This window comes from Ptychodera flava, chromosome 3 (genome assembly GCF_041260155.1).
Source record: "Ptychodera flava strain L36383 chromosome 3, AS_Pfla_20210202, whole genome shotgun sequence".
Classification (NCBI taxonomy): domain Eukaryota; kingdom Metazoa; phylum Hemichordata; class Enteropneusta; family Ptychoderidae; genus Ptychodera; species Ptychodera flava.
Genome location: NC_091930.1, coordinates 26,780,126 through 26,803,322, shown reverse-complemented (window position 1 = coordinate 26,803,322; position 23,197 = coordinate 26,780,126).

Here is a 23,197-nt window from a genome sequence, read left to right as displayed (position 1 = left end):
TTAGTGAAGGATGCATTTATACATTTATAAGTATGGTGGTCGATGTGTTTTTTGTTGTACCTTTATGTTCTTTGTTGGTGTATTTTTCTATTGTTTGTTTTGTGTCGTCTGTTGCTAATTTTGTGTAGTGGTTAGAGTCAACGAGTTGTCTTCCTCACCATCGTATGTAATCCATTGTGTTCATGACTGTTTTCCCTCTTCCCTTGTCAAATGGCTTAATAGTGAGTTTAGAGTTTTCTCGATTGTGTTTTGATTGTATGCGTTCAGCACGTTTCATGTTGTCGTTTGTGCTGAAGAATCGAATTTCAACTAGCGCAAATTTTCCAGGTTTGTATTATTTGTTGCTGGTAGGGTCCATGTTGACTTGAGTTGGAATTGATGTTTCGTGGTTTGTTTATGGCGCATAATGTATTGGATTCAGATTCTTCGAGGGAACTTGTTTGCGTCTTTCAACAGATTGATTTGTTTAGGTGTAAAACAAATTGGAGCCTTTTGTTAAGTGCATTTGTTTCTGTGTTAGTTCGATTGCGTATGACTCTAAGATTGTTATTGGATTTTGTTTATAGTTTGTGTTTATTAATGGTATGGCGGTTTATTGTGTTACTTGATTTGTTTTATTTCGTTTGTCTCGTTTTCTTGTTCTTGTTGTTTATTTCTGTTTTTTTTTCATAGAGTATTGTTCTTGTTGTGTATGTTTAACCATTTTGTAACTATAGTTCTCTTTTTGGAGAGATGGCCTTGAGAAAGGCCGTTTGTTTTGGTTTTGTTGAGACTATTGTTCTATGTGCGTACGCGTGGACGTTTCTGTCTAGATTATTGTTTCGCCTTCGTTTTCGCTGATTCGATGAATCTGGTAAGAAGGTGTTTGGCTTTCATCTTTTCGCTTGGTGTGGCAAATCCTCGATCTCTTGATGCAGGCTTGTGATTTGAGTTTCGATGTGTGTCGGACCGGACCGGGTTGGCCTGGGGTCAGACTGCCTTAATCAGAGGATGTTTCGCCGTTAAGTGCGATTTTGCTCATGGTTTACGTCGAGTGATATTTTGTTTGAGTGGTTTGTCTTTTTATAGCGCTGTTTTTTTGAAATGTATGATCTCGCTAGTGTTGTCAGTTGTTTTTGATTGGTTCATTTCGCCTTATTGTTAGTTTGATTTCGAGTGCTGTGATTGGCTCAAAATTATGTGTTTCCATTGATTAATTTGTGTGATTTCAGAATCATTGTGGATCCTATAAAATGGTTGAGGAAGTACTGTTGCCATAGTAAGATGATTTACTGGTTAAATGTGCTTTGGCTTATTTAGCTTCCCTTACGGAAAGCAAAAGTCTACAGTAGACGACAGTAGATCTACGGACGGTATGCAGTAGACTTAATGTAGATCTACATTAGGATTTTGTAGATGAAGAACAGAAGCAGTTTGTCTACATAAAGTTTTGTCGACAGATATTGTCCTCACCAGACATGACTACGTCTACAACTTCAACTACGCTAGATCCACACTTGATCTACCATCCAATCTAAGTGAGTTTCATCTACAAGTTCACTTAGGCCAACAAAGAGTCATTCACTTTACTTCAAAAGCAAAATCTCGTCTACATTTTAATTAAATCTTAGATTATATCTACAGCAATGCCTGAATTGTTGCACGTACTATGTCAAACAATCAAACCCCTTCAAATTATATGATAGCAAACTGCGGGCTCCATAGCAGAGACATCAGTACAATGCCTAGACATTGTACCTTGCATCTGAATATGTGCTGTATAACAATAGAGAGAGAAATTAGTAAAATATTTCTTCACCAAAAGTAAAAATTAAATAGAATTAATCAATGAATATTCAGAGGGGGGTCCGAGGGCCACGTCTATCCTGATGACTCCCTGTATTATTAATATGGAATAAATGTAAATTATTGTGAAATCAATATTGTTTTGACAAAAGTAAAATTATGCTTAATGCTGAAAAATAACTGCATGTACACGACCTTGCAGGCAATGGGTATAAGTTCAGATTGTGAAACACAATACTTTGCCTTACTGAGTTTGTACATGCATGTATATGTGCATGGAGTATTGTTTTAACTCGAGTATGCCAAAATAACGGATGGATAAAAAGATTATTTTAATTGGGTAAAAGGCATGCAACATAAAAATCAATAATATGACAGAACCCCATGACCTGTGAGTGCAAGCGCGCCCTACTAGCGGTATTTGCACGAGTGCTGCGGTGTATATAAAATCGACCTCACACTACGATAAGTACATGCAATTTTCTTTGTTGTAGTTTTTTATCTGTAATATCATCCTTTGTACGACGAACCAACATAAAGTGAAATCTTGTAGACGACATTTTTTTGTGTCAACAAACAAAAATAGTTCCGGGTCAAAATGGTAAATACTCATTAACATAAAGAAATGGCATAGTGTTTTGGTATTGCACTGCAGTGCAAATACCGGTAGTACGCGCGCGCTTTAATGCAAGTAAACTGTGGTACATATGTAATAATGAACAATTATGACTCCATTTCAACTCAAGGAGCACACATCCAATATACCAAAGGGATCCAACTGCAGTTTTCTGTAAAGTTGATAATACCAAGTTTTCACTTTTACATGTATATGAAATCTTTGAAAAGTTACTTTAAAGTGAATCACAAATTTAAAAAAAAGAACAATAAAAATCTGTATGTTATATTGATACATTCTTCGCGTTGGTCAATACAGTATAGCCTCGGTTTGAGACCAACAAACAATGAAACAAACCTGATTGCCAGCTGCTTTTTTATAATTTTTGTTTTAAAAAATAACATAAAAACCATCTCGTATAAAACTTTCAAGTATTATAAAGTTAAGTCACTTCTGAATTATGTGAAAATCAGCAGCCGCGGCCATTATCTCGCAGTCAAATTACAAATAGTTTTGTTATCATTGCCACTGGAGTTTAAACCTGCATGCACACGCGTAGACAAGACCAATTATGTTAGCAACAGCATTTCAGTACATGTATAACACGAGTCAACTTTAAAAATTACCAGTACTGCTTAGAAGTAATTTCTTCACCTGCATGATTTATTTCAATGCATTTTTTATGAAGATTTCAAATACTTAAGACCTCCAAACGTCTCTCGCATGTTGTAGAAAGCAAATGACCTAAACACATTTCAACTTCCGGGTCAACTGTGAAAATTGACCTTGTGCGCATGTGCAAACAAAGGGGCCTTGATTTTAACTGCTCAGTCACACAGTCCTGCATCAGAGAGAGAAGCCAGTTCACCGCTCCTGTTACTTAGACACAACTTATTTTTCAAGCACATCTGTACACCTTGGAAGCATCTTTTTAGCGACTTCAATTCTTATATGCACAGAAAGTGTTCCGATCGAGAATGACATCGAGTTGAGAGATAGGTTTGCATCAAACAGCAGCAGTGCAACTGATATTGCAAGGTAGGCCCGTGAGGTAGGCAAGATTTGTTGATCTGTTTCAATACCACGACCATGTGAATTTTGATTGTGTAACATGTAGAATATTTCAGTTCTAAATTTTTGAATAAAGCTTAAGAAATGTACAGAAATGCTTCAAGTTGTATATATCTGAAAGTTTTGAGTAAGCCGGCACGATGTTACTACTCTCTATTTCGAACTGAATACCACTCATCGGTTGTTGAATGATTGCTTTTTGCAGTGTGAAATATTTTATGTTATGTAGAGGTACATAAATTGATAGCATGGTCTTCTGTGAAGTTGCCACCAAATTACATCGTCTTTACACACAGCAGGTAATACTGCATGTAGGATGAAAGCTGGTCTGATCCAAATTCCCATATTGTGATACTCCTAGGGATGTGAAGCCCTATATCCTGCTGCATCAAATCATTGCCATTGGTCAATTTTTAATGCCAAAAAAATCATTGATATGTTAACATACTTGCAGTCTCATATTCAACACTTTTGAATGATCTCCATGCATAATTAATCTACTTGTTTTTTTTGCCTAAACCACATCTTATATGTAATTTCATCAACTGTTGATTTACATGAGTGATCTACAAGGTGTGTCGTCTACTTTTGTGCATACTAATGAGCTAGCAGATGAAGGTGTAGCTCTACTGTTTCGTCCCATTTTTGTCTACATCATCATCTACATTATGTCTACATCGAATCTACCAGCTGAACTATGACTTAATTAGTATACATACAAGTATATAAAGCAGTTGATCTACAGACCAATTCAAAAAAAGTCTATCGTAGATCTAACGCGGAATAGATGAAGATAAAAAAATTCCCTAAGGATGGCAGTCTGTATAAGTTCTGCTGTCATAGCAGCTATTCCAACAGTTCCGGTACTGATAGCCTTAACTCCTGTACCAGGTGTATTGAATAAACAGGAATATCAAAGAGACGGGAGAAGTATAAACACTACTATGTTCTATACAAAAAGTTGTTTACTCAAATACAAGAAAAGTCCATCACAGTTGCTGCCCAAGATCTTATTCAGAATATATTTCATGAGGCGCTAGAAATTCAAAAACACAAAGCATTTAGTCCTCCTTTCGAGCGATACATGAGGCTTTATGGATTAAATGGTTATGAAGGTTGATCAAAACTGCCTTGTTTTGAATTTTGAGATCAAAAAATATTTCCGTAATTGACGTGCTGTGACTGAGTAAGGATCATATTATCCGCCAAACTCTCCACTCAATTTCAGTTTACTGAATATAACCTTTGACCTTTTAGCAAGGATGATATTTCTAAACTCTCATGTCGATTTCAGTTTACTGAATTTGACCTTTGACCTCTTTACCTTTTGCCTCTGACATTTGACCTATTATACTACACAGAGGGTAATTTTTCAGAAGAAGGTGGTATTTGTTGGTATTTTCCCAAAATGGCCTAAAATGTATACTACTTGCCTAAAGGGTGAGGCAGTTTTGTGGAAATCCTCGTTAGCCACTACAGTAATTGCAGTGATAACAATTTGCCGCCCGCTGGGCGCACAGTGTGCAAAGCACACCCATCTTCTATTTTCGAGCAAATCGGCAACATAGCTGTTTCCAATATTTGTTTACTAATATCTATGTCCAATCCTTGCAAGGGGAACCCTACTGGAGTCAACTGCAACTATCATTGAATATTGCTGCCTAGTCACACCACTGCCACAGCGTACACCAGGTTCAACTTTCTAAGAACAAGTATATAATCTATCCCCTTTCCAAGAATTAATGCTCTCATTTGCAATAACATCGTGTTTTATAAGGCAATATCACTATTTTACATTATTTTGTAAAATCCATGAGCTTGTTTCAACCCGGTAGTTTGCGATAACTAGAACTCAACAATATTGCTAAGTACATCAGTGAAACGCCAAACGTCCAAATGAAATTGAATCCTAACTTCTTCGGTATACTAATTCTTTGTTAGCTAAGTAGGTGTTTTTTATGGTTAATGTTATGATGGCTCATCCCATGCCCGCTGAAAGCTTCGCACCGGTGATCGTCGTCAATATAATACACATGAACCACGGCATGATCGATCATGACTGTAAGAACAAAACTAAGCACAATTTTCATCTCATCGATAGCTCAGTCCTGACTGTGATCAACACTCTACGAACGTTTCAAGACAACAGTCTCAGAGAGTATTGTCTTACAACATGACTTTCGAGTGTTTGTTGCTAACATGAGAGGAAATGCCAAGAGGATTTGACCGGTTAAGAAGGGCTTGACATCGCAATTTCTGCATAGTGAAGCTTCATTACTTATTCATGGTGACCCCTGGCCAGCTGTCAATATCTTTTGGGGCTTTTTGTCTTTTGGCCTGCTTTGCATATGACGTCGTTGGACACAACCTGCCAATAACCCAGGTAGTCAATTAAACTATTAATGACTGTTGTACTGCGGCATTTTGTTGTAATATGACGCATTTTGTAACAACTTACGCAAAATGTAATAAGGGTATCAGCATTTTGTAATAAAATGGTCTACGCATTTTGTAATAAGGGTATCAAATTTTGTAATAAAATATTGCTTACGCGATTTGTAATAAGGGTATCAGCGTTTTGTAATAAAACGCATTTTGTAACATTAGTTAACGCATTTTGTAATAATTATAACATCCGCTGATATTGTAGGTATTTCAAAATGCTTTGTGGTTTCTGAATACGTAAAAATGTAGTAGCATATAATGATGTCGAGATTATATCTCACTACCAGTGCTAGGTTATCATATTAACGCCAAAATTGAGGCCTAGATGCACTTTTGTGACAAAAAAACTACATTCTTATTGACCACGCTCTTCATAATCGGACTACCGATAACGGAGGACATGCTCTCCAGTAACATTTTCACATATATGAAGCGCGATATCATGACATTTTGTTAGAAAAAGTGATTTGACATAAAACGGCCGATTAAAGTGGAAAATAAACGTACGAAAGGTTGCATTATTCTAAGCACTTCTGTACGTATGATATGTGTTTCTCTAAAGTTGATTGTCGGTAATTTACGGTAATAAGATGGGAGGGGCATTTTAATATATCAATGCTGACAGCTGATATTTATCAAAATATACTGAAATTAACACTGACGTGAAGCAGTCAATTAAAATACTGAATGATAATTTATTTTAATCATCCCATGGAAAAGGACAAAATAAGCTCTATCGACAGGCCTGCCACTTTTCTTTGTATGTAAAAGGTGACAATTCATATCTACTGAGCTATGGTTTTGTTTTCTCAGATCTATTCTTTCCCGTTGTGTTCCTCCTTTGAATCTACGCCATCGCAGAATGTTGGATGAGGCGCGCGATGAAAACAAAGATGGCGCTAACCCACATACTTTGTCCTCCCTCCCTCCCTCCCTCCCTCCCTCCCTCCCTACCCACATAGATCTATCTATCTATCTATCTAGAAAATGTGTATAGCGCCAATATCTAAAGTTAAACAATGCTCAGTGGCGCTTAGAGTTACAATGAAAATGCTCTCTGGAAGATGTAAGTTTTTAAGCGTCTTTTGAAAATATTGACATTAGGAAAGGTTTTTATGTCCAGGGGCAAAGAATTCCAAAGGACAGGAGCTGCTACAGAGAAGGAGCGGCGACATAGGTAGTCAGATTCCATCTAGGTGTGTGCAGAAGGCATTTATCAGATGAACGAAGAACAAGTGATGAGGCACAAGGTGTTATTAAATTCCTGAGATATTGTGGAGCTTGTCCATTTAGGGCTTTGTAAGTAATCAGCAAAAGTTTGTATACAATGCGATGATGTACTGGAGCCAGTGAAGTTGCATAAGTATGAGGGTAATACGGTCGGATTTCCTGGTCTTTGTAACAATTCAAACATAGTTGCAGAGATACTACATACATTACATACAACATACATACATACATACATACATACATAATACATACATACATACATACATACATACATACATACATACATACATACATACATACATACATACATACATACATACATACATACATACATACATACATACATACATACATACATACATACATACATACATACATACATACATACATACATACATACATACATACATACATACATACATACATACATACATACATACATACATACATACATACATACATACATACATACATACATACATACATACATACATACATACATACATACATACATACATACATACATACATACATACATACTACATACATACATACATACATACATACATACATACATACATACATACATACATACATACATACATACATACATACATACATACATACATACATACATACATACATACATACATACATACATACATACATACATACATACATACATACATACATACATACATACATACATACATACTCAACAGGTCAGATATACTTCCGCTTTAGTAGCTAAACAAGTCAAATCACTAAAACATCAGATTATTCTCACTATTTAGTTTAGTTTAGTTCAGTTTAGTTTGGGATAGATAAACAGACAGACAGATAGATAGGTTATTACTAAAATAACGCAAAGAATATATAACGACACATACATGTAGTCATTAGCACGCGTTTAGCGCGTCGGGCGATGCGTTGCACTAATGTCTGAGAGCTTGCATTGCGGTATTTTCGTAATTATTATTATCATACATCTCCTTTTTATCAAGAATATATGCAACCGTCGTTTCCGATGCATTATTCCATACACTTTAGAGGCATACTCTGCATCGCTTTCTTAACTGCCAGCGGGTTAAGGGTTAGCGCCATCTTTGTTTACACCGCGCGCTCATCCAACATTCGATCCACCAGCCGAGCGATGCCGTGCCATATTTGTACAGTGCCGTCTCGGTGAACTTTCGTTATTACCTCATAATATTTGTCACCAGTCGTAATACATTTACTTCTGTTTCTTTTATCAGAAGTTATTTTCAAAGTATTATATGGAGTTTCGCTCACTACATGGATTTGCCTGCCAGTGACAGACGTTGCGCTAGGGGTTTCCTCCATGTAAGCCATTCAATGACGCAATGTTTATCATCAAATATGAAAGTAAAGGGGTTATTGCATGCCTGTTACGTGCCCGTTTTTACAGAAGCTCTATTTCATTGTTTGCGAAGGCAGATGTATAATAATTTATTTTATGTTATTATATTTTATTTTCTCTGAGTATCTACCTGTTGATTGATGGTTGTCTGCAATACATCAGAAAGAATGTCGTTATCCTCTATTTAATAAATCAACTGAGTGTGTATACCAATGATTCTCTCAAATATATTAGTTACCTGCCTCAGATGATCAGTTGAATGACAGCTATCTAAAATTAAGTCTTTCTAATTTGAAATGGAAGTCAGGGAGCGATCAATTTTTGTACTTACTTAACGAGTAAACACACACTTTATAATACCACTCCAAGTCAATAAAATATCTGTTAATGCTTTAAAACTTGGAAAAGTTTTCAAAATCATTACAAAATGCGTTAACTGTTATTACAAAGTGCGAATTATTACAAAATGCTGATACCCTTGTTACATTTTGCGTAGACAATTTTTTTAAAACAAAATGCTGATACCCTTGTTACAAAACGCGCATACTGGTTTATTACAAAATACTGCAGACGTTATATTTTGCGTAAGTTATTACAAAACATGTCAGTATTACAAAATGCCGCAGCACAACTGTTACCGACCCAATTAACACTGTCCAGCAATATCAGTCATATTTTAATCGCGTGGCCCGGGTGCGCACAACGTAGGAACGCGTGTATTTCTATGCGTACGTTTCACTTGTGGTGTTGTTTGTACCATCGTGCGCTTGAAGTCCTCGTTTCACCTACAGTATTACCTTCAAGGTGACAGGCTTACTATTAAAGTTCAGTATCATGGCACCGAGTTCTGCCCATGGTGAAAACCAACTGTTTTCCTACAAATTCATGCCCGTCGCTGCCCGTCCTGAATGTAGCCTATCTATAGCAACAGTAATCAGTCAATATATAACACCCCGCGCCTTATACTTTTATATAAACCACAGTCCCTCTATCCACGAGGGACTGTGTATAAACTTATAAAATCATAATCCGAGCTGTAAAATTGTTGACTTTCGTTCCGATATACAGGCTGGTCGTTGAATCACACCGGCGCATCCATGTTTACTTGCCCCATAAGCTTACTACTCTGCAAAGGGTGGGTAGATGGAATTCCTGAGCCAAAAATGAACACCGGGGCGAAACTTTTTGTAAACCCATGTGAAAACATAAATAATTTATTAGTTTTGATATATACTCTTAAATTGTAAGTTTGATCAAAATCGAGACCACATTCAGGGCTATGCAGACTGTCCATGTACGCACACACAGTGACAAGAAGGCGGCAAACACCTACTTACCAAGCACATCGAATCGGCGAAAAGAAGCATAAAAAAGCTAGGCTCATCGCCAAGCAAACGCGCCTAGCGCTAACCAATACCCGTACCAAGCGGCCCTTTTCAGGGCCACCAAATACTCCAAAAAGAGAAGTACGAAAAAAAACCCATAAAATGACAGAACACACAAACACTTAAAAGAAATAACAAAAATAGTGCACATAACAAACAACTGAAACACAACATTAAATACAAAATAACAATCACCGTAAAGTAACAAAAAAATGACCGTGGAAATAAATCAGCTATTTCCAAAGAAAAGCCGACAACAACATGAAATTTAACAACAACCTATCATCGCTCAAACTATGAAACTCCGAAAATATTACTAGGCAAAAGCCTTAAAATGATTCGGACACCAACAAAACCAAACAGAATAAAATCACCTCAGGATTTCAACAAATAAAGTCGTAAAATGTGACTATGATACATCGTGAGACACAAACAATCGCAACAACACCAATTCAAAGAAAAGTCACATTGGGCTCCACAACAAAAAACCCCCAAAACTTGAACGCTATCTGAAGCTGCTAAACTCGCACTTCTAGAGATACCTTTTCAAACAAGGAAACAAACATGTCGCGTGCTAAAAGAATGACGATAAACCAGCTTTCAAACAATAGACAAATTTCGGAAAAAAAAAAAACCTTCGACAAGGGTCGGGTTTTCGTCATTGTCAACACAGACGATTACGTACTCGAATGCGAAAGGCAATTACGCAACACTCAGTATTATACACTACAAGCAAGAACAAACAGTAAACAAAGTAAACGAACTATTAATCAAAATGTACGAGAACAAGCACATCAACCAGGATACTTGTAAGTATCTTGACCAATAAACATAAAATCAGTACCCCGCAGTGGTAACTTTTGCCTTAAAATTCAAAAACCTCCGCAAAAATCTAAAAGACACACCAGTCAAAACAAAATTTACCGAAGTAAAGAACACAGAATAAACAAACCGAACCACCAGACGGACTCACAACGTGACCAAAAATTAATATATACTTGCCTTGCTAATCGAAAAGCAAGACCACTAAAATGCATTAAAATAAATTTTCACAAACACAAACTAAGGAAAGGATCTACACTGCGACTGATGAGAAACCACACTCTGGTTTCGAAACGCAAGCGTCAAAGGGCGACTCTATCAACTTTTGTAACAACATAGGTCCGTCTGCGTCTCGCCATAAGCTTTCCCCACACAAACAAAACATTACCGTACACACTAATCCAAACTTCTCTACAAATACCAAAGCGAAACAAACATTTTTATTAACACACACAATCGGATGAGAATGTAGGGACACATTTTCGAAACGAATCAAACTCAAACTCGACACAAAAACATTTAGGATAGGTAGTTGGGGACCCTCTTTCACATTTTTAAAATCTCGCTTTACTGTCTATGATTCGAAAAATAAAGTCATCTGCCACTTTTTCTGTATACGCGGTTTGGCAAAACTCATCTCTTCAATCGAAAGTCAGGTGATTCATGGTTCTTTGGGGCACTTAATTGTACGTCGAGCTTAAGGAATGTGGTTACATTTGCGATGTTTCATTCGAAATATTTATTTCTTCTAGGGCAAATGCACATCATTCATGCTGTTGGAAATACTGGCCGCTCATAAACAAAACAATAAACTCAATATCTGTGCATGTTTACTTTTATTGTCAAAGTACCACCGACACCCACAAAAAAACCAAATGGTTCAGTCCAGGTTTTTGCAACTCTGCCATCCGACAGGTCAACAGGAAATCAACCATAGGTGTCTTTTGGCACATATATACGCCAGTCACCTAGGCGACGGTAATCCGCACCACTTATCACAATCGGGAAGGTACTCCTCCCTATACCACTGGCGATCCCGCCCTCAAGGCACTGCGTCATTCGACCAAGCACTGTTATTGTAATTTCCTGCATAAAATTAACAGCGAGGTCAACCGGTCAAATCTTCTTGGGATTTCCTGGCATGAAATTTGAAATACTGCTGGGACTGAAACAGAAACGCACTGTTGAGTTGATGTCTTCAACAGTTGCCAGCATTGTACCGGGTTGGTTTTGGATAGCTCAGTTGGTATACAAAGAATTCTGAGAGTAACAAGCGTGACGTTTAAAAACAACACCGCATCTATTTGTAATATCGTTTGTTACGAAAGCCCATAGTATATATATTTGTATTCAAATAAAACTGTCTGCGTTACAATTTTCTGTAAAGTTGGTTCTTACCCAAGTTGATATCGGCTTCAACATGATATCAACATTGATTTGCAGTCATTATTTATTGCCACACCCGGACCCAAGGTTCGCGAACGATGGTTTTAATGACAAGTCATCTGCAACTCATGCGCTGTTTTGTATAATGCTGAGAGAATATTCACCAGCAGTAATACTCAATTTGGTACTGTATCAAACAAAATGGTCTCTAAAATGTATTAAAGATATATTTGCACATCAAGTGACATGGCTTCTCTCATGACACATGATAAACAATCTGAAACAACTCCTGTCTTACACTTTGGACTAGCTAACCAGCAGGGCCATCTAACACACCCAGTACCAACATACCAGTTTTGCACACATCTGTTAAAGTCGTTTTACTGCAACAACCCTGCAATCACAGACAATTCCGCACAGGCTTCTTGAAATTGTTCACTGCCTCTTAATGACCATTACTGTGACGCACATACAAGATTGAATGTGGTCGCAATCCCGCCACTTTTCCCCCACAGGCTAAGAATGTTCTTTTGTCACATCTATTTCTCATTTTTGCGATGGGTATGTATCCAAGTACATATCCAAAGGGGATCCTTTTTGTATTGCAAACTTTACTGGCCTGAGGCAAACCATAGTTGTGATGTTTACTACGCAATCGATTATATTTTCTCAACACTAGTGATACATGCTCATCAATCAGTGTATTATATAGAGGAGCCAATACTTTGTCTACTTCTGCTATCTGTAACTATGCTCTGCCAATAACCAGCAGATGCATCTGACTCTGTGGAAAACTTGGAGAGTTTCTTAACATGCTTTTCTCTATCAACACATCTTCAGGCAATTCACCTGTGCCTGGATCTGCTACTGGTATCTCTTTCACATCTTGGCTACCAAATGTTAAAACCGGTTTTTCCTGCTGGACGTGTAGTCGAACTCGAGTTACATCCACTGTGTCGTCTCTTCTGTAGTTCTGTGACAGCGTAGCACCTTCATCTTCTGGTGAGTTTACATCTGATCTTTATAGAAAGAATGCTGTTGTGTATGGATAAAGACCGATCGCAAAATGACTCCCGTCATTGCAACTGACATCATTCTCATTCTCCACTTCTTTCTGATCTTTACTTTAGATCTAGTAACTATTGTTTCGTGTTCATCTTTCGACTAACTAAACATCATCAAGTTTGTCCTGGGCGAAATGCTAGATATTTGCACCTTTTTTTAATTGTCTAATGTATGTCACAATTTTTTTACATGTCCAAATAAATTGGACAATGTAATTAGAGTCGGAAATATAGTGGACTACATTTTTCAGTCTTCACCATATATTTAACAATAATTTGAAAGAAGACTTTATATTGGAAAATATTTTTACAGATCAATAATTAATTACTTATTAATTAACTGATTAATTACTAATTGACTCATTTAATGACCTTTTGTAACAAAGATGGCGGCCTACATTGGTTTTATGTTTTCACCACCATAAAATTTGATCATTCTCGGTCATTAAGCCCCATCTCTATCACAGTAGTTTTAATCACACACCTAATTAATGAATAGGACTATTATCTCCGAGGACTTGTAATTAAAGTAGCCCCATCTGTATCACAGTAGTTTTAATCACACACCTAATTAATGTACAGGACTATTCTCTCCGAGGACTTGTAATTAAATTACCCATTAAGAAGTAGGGACTGTGTCATCAATGACGACTTGTTAATAGTTGTATGGGGAATAAATTCAATGACAGTACTTTTCACTTTCAAGGTTATATATCTTACTAACTGAAGCAATTACATTGTCCCCGAGGTTATCGTTCGCCCAGTTAAAGCAATGAAATTCGTTTCTTCGCTTCGATGTAGTGTGTATGTGCGATGTATGATAGTGAGCATGCGTGCGTGAGTGCTTCACGAACTCTACAACGTGTTGAGGGTCTCAGTCAGAAAAATGTAACAACTTAGCCGGCTATTGAACCACTCTTTTTGGGAGTGGAGATTTAGCCGACTGGTTCTGTCTCTGGCCTCTCAGCTAGGCGACTGATGCCGTATGTTGTGGGTTCGAATCCGATTGAAAACTATCCGTATTTTCTATCCTGGGTTGGTAACACTGCTGGTGGACAGAATTGTCCCCGAGGTTATCGTTCGCCCAGTTAAAGCGATGAAATTCGTTTCTTCGCTTCGATTAAGTGTGTATGTGCGATGTATGATAGTGAGCATGCGTGCGTGAGTGCTTCACGAACTCTACAACGTGTTGAGCGGTCTCAGTCAGAAAAATGTAACAACTTAGCCGGCTATTGAACCACTCTTTTTTGGGAGTGGAGATTTAGCCGACTGGTTCTGTCTCTGGCCTCTCAGCTAGGCGACTGATGCCGTATGTTGTGGGTTCGAATCCGATTGAAAACTATCCGTATTTTCTATCCTGGGTTGGTAACACTGCTGTGGACAGAATTGTCCCCGAGGTTATCGTTCGCCCAGTTAAAGCAATGAAATTCGTTTCTTCGCTTCGATGTAGTGTGTATGTGCGATGTATGATAGTGAGCATGCGTGCGTGAGTGCTTCACGAACTCTACAACGTGTTGAGCGGTCTCAGTCAGAAAATGTAACAACTTAGCCGGCTATTGAACCACTCTTTTTGGGAGTGGAGATTTAGCCGACTGGTTCTGTCTCTGGCCTCTCAGCTAGGCGACTGATGCCGTATGTTGTGGGTTCAAATCCGATTGAAAACTATCCGTATTTTCTATCCTGGGTTGGTAACACTGCTGGTGGACAGAATTGTCCCCGAGGTTATCGTTCGCCCAGTTAAAGCGATGAAATTCGTTTCTTCGCTTCGATGTAGTGTGTATGTGCGATGTATGATAGTGAGCATGCGTGCGTGAGTGCTTCACGAACTCTACAACGTGTTGAGCGGTCTCAGTCAGAAAAATGTAACAACTTAGCCGGCTATTGAACCACTCTTTTTGGGAGTGGAGATTTAGCCGACTGGTTCTGTCTCTGGCCTCTCAGCTAGGCGACTGATGCCGTATGTTGTGGGTTCGAATCCGATTGAAAACTATCCGTATTTTCTATCCTGGGTTGGTAACACTGCTGGTGGACAGAATTGTCCCCGAGGTTATCGTTCGCCCAGTTAAAGCAATGAAATTCGTTTCTTTGCTTCGATAAAGTGTGTATGTGCGATGTATGATAGTGAGCATGCGTGCGTGAGTGCTTCACGAACTCTACAACGTGTTGAGAGGTCTCAGTCAGAAAAATGTAACAACTTAGCCGGCTATTGAACCACTCTTTTGGGAGTGGAGATTTAGCCGACTGGTTCTGTCTCTGGCCTCTCAGCTAGGCGACTGATGCCGTATGTTGTGGGTTCAATCCGATTGAAAACTATCCGTATTTTCTATCCTGGGTTGGTAACACTGCTGGTGGACAGAATTGTCCCCGAGGTTATCGTTCGCCCAGTTAAAGCAATGAAATTCGTTTCTTCGCTTCGATGTAGTGTGTATGTGCGATGTATGATAGTGAGCATGCGTGCGTGAGTGCTTCACGAACTCTACAACGTGTTGAGCGGTCTCAGTCAGAAAAATGTAACAACTTAGCCAGCTATTGAACCACTCTTTTTGGGAGTGGAGATTTAGCCGACTGGTTCTGTCTCAGGCCTCTCAGCTAGGCGACTGATGCCGTATGTTGTGGGTTCGAATCCGATTGAAAACTATCCGTATTTTCTATCCTGGGTTGGTAACACTGCTGGTGGACAGAATTGTCCCCGAGGTTATCGTTCGCCCAGTTAAAGCGATGAAATTCGTTTCTTCGCTTCGATTAGTGTGTATGTGCGATGTATGATAGTGAGCATGCGTGCGTGAGTGCTTCACGAACTCTACAACGTGTTGAGAGGTCTCAGTCAGAAAATGTAACAACTTAGCCGGCTATTGACCACTCTTTTTGGGAGTGGAGATTTAGCCGACTGGTTCTGTCTCAGGCCTCTCAGCTAGGCGACTGATGCCGTATGTTGTGGGTTCAAATCCGATTGAAAACTATCCGTATTTTCTATCCTGGGTTGGTAACACTGCTGGTGGACAGAATTGTCCCCGAGGTTATCGTTCGCCCAGTTAAAGCGATGAAATTCGTTTCTTCGCTTCGATAAAGTGTGTATGTGCGATGTATGATAGTGAGCATGCATGCGTGAGTGCTTCACGAACTCTACAACGTGTTGAGAGGTCTCAGTCAGAAAAATGTAACAACTTAGCCGGCTATTGAACCACTCTTTTTTTTGGGAGTGGAGATTTAGCCGACTGGTTCTGTCTCAGGCCTCTCAGCTAGGCGACTGATGCCGTATGTTGTGGGTTCGAATCCGATTGAAAACTATCCGTATTTTCTATCCTGGGTTGGTAACACTGCTGGTGGACAGAATTGTCCCCGAGGTTATCGTTCGCCCAGTTAAAGCGATGAAATTCGTTTCTTCGCTTCGATGTAGTGTGTATGTGCGATGTATTTTAGTGAGCATGCGTGCGTGAGTGCTTCACGAACTCTACAACGTGTTGAGCGGTCTCAGTCAGAAAAATGTAACAACTTAGCCGGCTATTGAACCACTCTTTTTGGGAGTGGAGATTTAGCCGACTGGTTCTGTCTCTGGCCTCTCAGCTAGGCGACTGATGCCGTATGTTGTGGGTTCAAATCCGATTGAAAACTATCCGTATTTTCTATCCTGGGTTGGTAACACTGCTGGTGGACAGAATTGTCCCCGAGGTTATCGTTCGCCAGTTAAAGCAATGAAATTCGTTCTTCGCTTCGATTAAGTGTGTATGTGCGATGTATGATAGTGAGCATGCGTGCGTGAGTGCTTCACGAACTCTACAACGTGTTGAGCGGTCTCAGTCAGAAAAATGTAACACTTAGCCGGCTATTGAACCACTCTTTTTTTGGGGAGTGAGATTTAGCCGACTGGTTCTGTCTCAGGCCTCTCAGCTAGGCGACTGATGCCGTATGTTGTGGGTTCGAATCCGATTGAAAACTATCCGTATTTTCTATCCTGGGTTGGTAACACTGCTGGTGGACAGAATTGTCCCCGAGGTTATCGTTCGCCCAGTTAAAGCGATGAAATTCGTTTTCTTCGCTTGGGGGGGGGGGGGTGGGGGTGTTAAATCGGTAAAGGGTGTGTGTGCGATGTATGATAGTGAGCATGCGTGCGTGAGTGCTTCACGAACTCTACAACGTGTTGAGAGGTCTCAGTCAGAAAAATGTAACAACTTAGCCGGCTATTGAACCACTCTTTTTTTGGAGTGGAGATTTAGCCGACTGGTTCTGTCTCTGGCCTCTCAGCTAGGCGACTGATGCCGTTGTTGTGGGTTCGAATCCGATTGAAAACTATCCGTATTTTCTATCCTGGGTTGGTAACACTGCTGGTGGACAGAATTGTCCCCGAGGTTATCGTTCGCCCAGTTAAAGCGATGAAATTCGTTTCTTCGCTTCGATGTAGTGTGTATGTGCGATGTATGATAGTGAGCATGCGTGCGTGAGTGCTTCACGAACTCTACAACGTGTTGAGAGGTCTCAGTCAGAAAAATGTAACAACTTAGCCGGCTATTGAACCACTCTTTTTGGGAGTGGAGATTTAGCCGACTGGTTCTGTCTCAGGCCTCTCAGCTAGGCGACTGATGCCGTATGTTGTGGGTTCAATCCGATTGAAAACTATCCGTATTTTCTATCCTGGGTTGGTAACACTGCTGGTGGACAGAATTGTCCCCGAGGTTATCGTTCGCCCAGTTAAAGCGATGAAATTCGTTTCTTCGCTTCGATGTAGTGTGTATGTGCGATGTATGATAGTGAGCATGCGTGCGTGAGTGCTTCACGAACTCTACAACGTGTTGAGCGGTCTCAGTCAGAAAAATGTAACAACTTAGCCGGCTATTGAACCACTCTTTTTGGGAGTGGAGATTTAGCCGACTGGTCTGTCTCAGGCCTTTCAGCTAGGCGACTGATGCCGTATGTTGTGGGTTCGAATCCGATTGAAAACTATCCGTATTTTCTATCCTGGGTTGGTAACACTGCTGGTGGACAGAATTGTCCCCGAGGTTATCGTTCGCCCAGTTAAAGCGATGAAATTCGTTTCTTCGCTTCGATAAAGTGTGTATGTGCGATGTATGATAGTGAGCATGCGTGCGTGAGTGCTTCACGAACTCTACAACGTGTTGAGAGGTCTCAGTCAGAAAAATGTAACAACTTAGCCGGCTATTGAACCACTCTTTTTGGGAGTGGAGATTTAGCCGACTGGTTCTGTCTCTGGCCTCTCAGCTAGGCGACTGATGCCGTATGTTGTGGGTTCGAATCCGATTGAAAACTATCCGTATTTTCTATCCTGGGTTGGTAACACTGCTGGTGGACAGAATTGTCCCCGAGGTTATCGTTCGCCCAGTTAAAGCGATGAAATTCGTTTCTTCGCTTCGATGTAGTGTGTATGTGCGATGTATGATAGTGAGCATGCGTGCGTGAGTGCTTCACGAACTCTACAACGTGTTGAGAGGTCTCAGTCAGAAAAATGTAACAACTTAGCCGGCTATTGAACCACTCTTTTTGGGAGTGGAGATTTAGCCGACTGGTTCTGTCTCAGGCCTCTCAGCTAGGCGACTGATGCCGTATGTTGTGGGTTCGAATCCGATTGAAAACTATCCGTATATTGTATCTCTTCTCTGTCCTATTTATTACACAGCCAAAGATAACATAACCGGAAGAAGAAATAAGAAAACTCCGATGACAGATCATATAAAGTGGTGGAGGAACTAAATAGGAAGATGCAAATCGGTGTTTGGACAAATAATCATTTTATGGGTTGTTGCGATTTTTTTTTTTTTTTTTTGGACTAATGTGATCACTTTCGCTGGGCAAAATGCTTGATATATATGATCTGTATATTTACATACTTAATGTATTTGACAAATATACAGAACCAGTATATGTGTTTATATTGTTGTATATCAAGCATTTTGCCTAGTGTTTGCGTACGCCCTATACCATATGCCGAGGACAGAGATACCTCAGAAACCCTTCATAAATCATACATATCAAAATATTGCGACTTACATTTGAAAATAACAAAAAGTTTGCAAATTTATTTGCCAAACAGCGACTTTTAACTTGACCTAATCTTAAAACTGAAAGTGTCATTGGAAAGTTTAGGTCATCTTTTATATGTCCAGAGTGAGGAGAAAATGTATGTACACTCAAACAGTCAGAGAAATGTACTTTTCCGAAACGCAATAGAAATTCCGAAATTAATCCAGAACCTGTTGTAGGTAATTATTAGGTGGATTAGGAATTTCCAAATTGGCGAACAGGGCCTTAAAAATTATCCTTCCATTCACCAATTTCTTCACCAGCTTACAAAAAGCGAATGCACTGCTTCCCTATTGAATGATGACCTTTCAAAATCATGAGATCTTCTTGTGTACTCAGGGGGCGACGATTTAAACTTAGACTATGAAGTCAGAGTTACTGTGTGTGCTTGCTCGATAAGCTCAGGTAGAATTTAAAGGAGCAGCGCAGTCGTTTTCGTGCTGGAACTCGATTAGTCCACCCTTGGTGACTTGAGGCACGTATAGTAAATCCATTGCTCTGGCTTATATAGATCACCAACTGCTGGAGCCTGTACACAAAAATGCTGGTGCTCAGTCACATTGGAGAGAAGCTAGTCTTCCGAATTTTGCTGCAAATCACAGCGAACAAGCTAATATTCTTTGCAAAGTGGAAGGAGGTAGAGTTGTATGGGATAATGTTGTAGATTATTGTTACATATTTAATGAGTTTGCGTAGACCAACAAATATATTGTACTGTGTTGGTGGTGAATAGTATAAATCAATGAGAGGGTATTTTTCGCGGAGTTTACATTAGCCGGCCTACCTCTATCACATAACGGGAAAACAACATCAATTCATGGTGAGTCAAAGTGATATATTATCTTTCCAAAATATTTGGTGAATGAGCGGTGAGTATGAGAGATTTATATAAACATTGCTTTAAAAATGTGCATTACTGCAAACGAGGCGATATACCATTATACTACTGCACATCACACTGCTGATTAACTTGGCGTAAAATGCTGTCTGTTTGTCACAGACGACATCAGGCGCGGCGGCTGCTAATATTTGCAATGCAACTTGTTTTATTTGACCATCGCTATGTAAAGTTTACGGTTTAATGAAGAGAATCAAGTCAGATGCAAAGATTGAGTAACGTACATTGGCTTTCCTCACACGCTGTTTGTGTTTATGCTGATTACGAATGGCATAGACTAAAAATGTGATGTTTCCATCAGTACGGTGCTATAATTGTGCATCCCTTCTCTGTCTTTTCAAATATTTGACCGTAAATATCCTTCATTGGATATGAATAAATATGTAAAAAGTTATGGAATGGTGGTTTGGCAATGATTATCAATAAACATTTGACATATCTCAATCTTAGGGGTGATAGTCATTCCAAGACAATCCATCGCAGAACAAAAACAAATCGGTGGTGTATGGTCGCTGCTTGATCGTTTGTCTTAATTAGTATGGGAAAATGTTTAATTACGATACCGATGCACTTAAAGTCTTAAGCTCATCCATGCAAGGGCAAGTATCTGCTAAATTCCGTTTTTTTTTTTCAGTTCAATGTTAATGCATTGGAGCGTATCAACTATTTTGAAAAGTAGGCCATAGGTCGAGTTATAATTTCAGTTTCTATAGAAATGGGTATATTTCTAAAATCTTTTAGGGGAATTAACAATATATAATAGGCAGTTGATACGGTCATTGCTTGGTAACGGTCTAACATATCACGAACTATCTGCTTGTATATGAAGAGCTTCATCTGTTAATAATTGAACACAAAGGGAGCACAACCATTATCCTTTGTCGTTTCCTACCCGGCTATAAGCAGCATTCAACCAGCTCCTTTCTTGCCGCGGTTCAAAAATGAGAACGTTGCTGGCGTATCCACTACTTGAGAGGTTGAATGGGGAGTGATGTATTTTAATACTTCCTTATGGGGTATTAGTTTTTCTTTTATGCCTTGGGTGCATTGCCTTGTCATTGATTACCAATAAATGGATTTCGAAAAGAGAATGAATCTTATTACATTCTGTGACGCCTTACGTGAACGGATAATACTGCAGATATAACACGTGATAAGGCATCCGTGTTGTTGTTATGGAATATGTATATATATATATATATATATATATATATATATATATTATATATATATATATATATATATATAATATATATATATATATATATATATTATATATATATATATGTGTGTGTGTGTGTGTGTGTGTGTGTGTGTGTGTGTGTGTGTGTGGTGTGTGTGTGTGTGTGTGTGTGTGTGTGTGTGTGTGTGTGTGTGTGTGTGTGTGTGTGTGCGCGTGCGTGAGCGCCAGGCCTTCATCATATTAAAAGACCACGAAGACAACTTCATGAACAATCTAACATGTAGAATTATTAACCCGACCAAAAGCGAGATGGGCAAAGTAAGTAAACAATTACTTGATGCTATCAACAATGAATTAGATTACGTACGTGTGTGAACCAACGGAGGAATTCATCAGCTGTCATTGACTGATTCAAAGGGATACGAGGTAAATCAAAATGTAGATTTATTACATTTGACATTGTCAACTTTTATCCATCTGTCTCAGGAGATCTCTTGCGTAAATCGCTTGATTTTGCGAGAGAATATACTTCAATTTCTGATGAAGTTGTTGATATCACAATGCACTCGAGGAAGACCCTCCTTTTTGACGACATTACACCCTGGATTAAAAGAGAGAATAAGGATTTATTCGATGTGGCGATAGGCAGCTTCGATGGTGCTGGAATATGCGAACTGATGGGTCTGTATATACTTAACACACTCGCCAAAAAGTATGATAAGAATCATATCAGCTTATACCGGGATGACGGGCTTGGTGTACTCCAAAATATCACGGCCAGCAAGGCGGATAAGACCAGAAAGGAAATCACAAAGATATTTTGTGACATTGGCCTGAAAATCACGATTGAGACAAACCAGAAGATTACAAACTTCTTGGATGTGACATTAAATCCGAACGACGGCAAGTTCTACTCGTATCGTAAACCAAACGACCAAACAATGTATGTCCATAAGCAATCTGATCACCCGGCAACCATTATTAATCACATACCTGACGCAATAAGCAAACGCACCTCAACAATATCTAGTGATAAGGGCATCTTTGATAAATATAAAGGGCGATACAATACAGCGCTAAAGGCAAGCGGTTACACCGAACAAATTGAATTCACCAAGACCCACCAATCAGAGGAGAAGCAATAACAGGTAGCGTCATACCACGTGGTTCAACCCCCTTTCAGCAAGAACGTGGAAACTAACATCGGCAGGAAATTTCTCCAACTTGTCGATTAATATTTTCCAAAGGGGTCTAAACTTCACAAGATCTTCAACAGAAACACGATTAAAGTGAGTTATAGCTGTATGAGGAATTGCACAATAAGAGGGTAATCTCCGGAGAACAGCGTAAGGACCAACCAGCTTATTGCAATTGCAGGGTTAAGTGAGCATGCCCCTTGAAAGGTAACTGTCAAGTCAAAGGCGTGGTGTACAAGGCCAAAGTATCAACGGAGGACAACGGAGAGAGGGTTTACATCGGCCTCACTGATAACACCTTCAAGACGCGCTATGCTAATCACATGAAATCGTTCTGTTAACGAGAGATACAAAAACGACACCGAGTTGTCAAAACTTGTATGGAACTTAAGAAATAAGGGACAAGATTTTGACATTTCATGGTCGATCATTGATGAAGCATTGAGCTACTCTAACATGAACAAGCGATGTAATCTTTGTATATCAGAAAAGCTGCATATTATCAATGCTGACAAATCTACACTGTTAAACAAACGCTCTGAGTTGGTTTCAAATGTCGCCACCAAAACAAATATTATTTATCGAATTTTAACACTACCTACAAATAGAATGGTTCGTCCCAATCATATGTAAGAGTGTCGAGCTAGTAATCCTTTCACTCTATCTGAGGATTGCAAGATGCATGAAACTTAAGTAATAGAT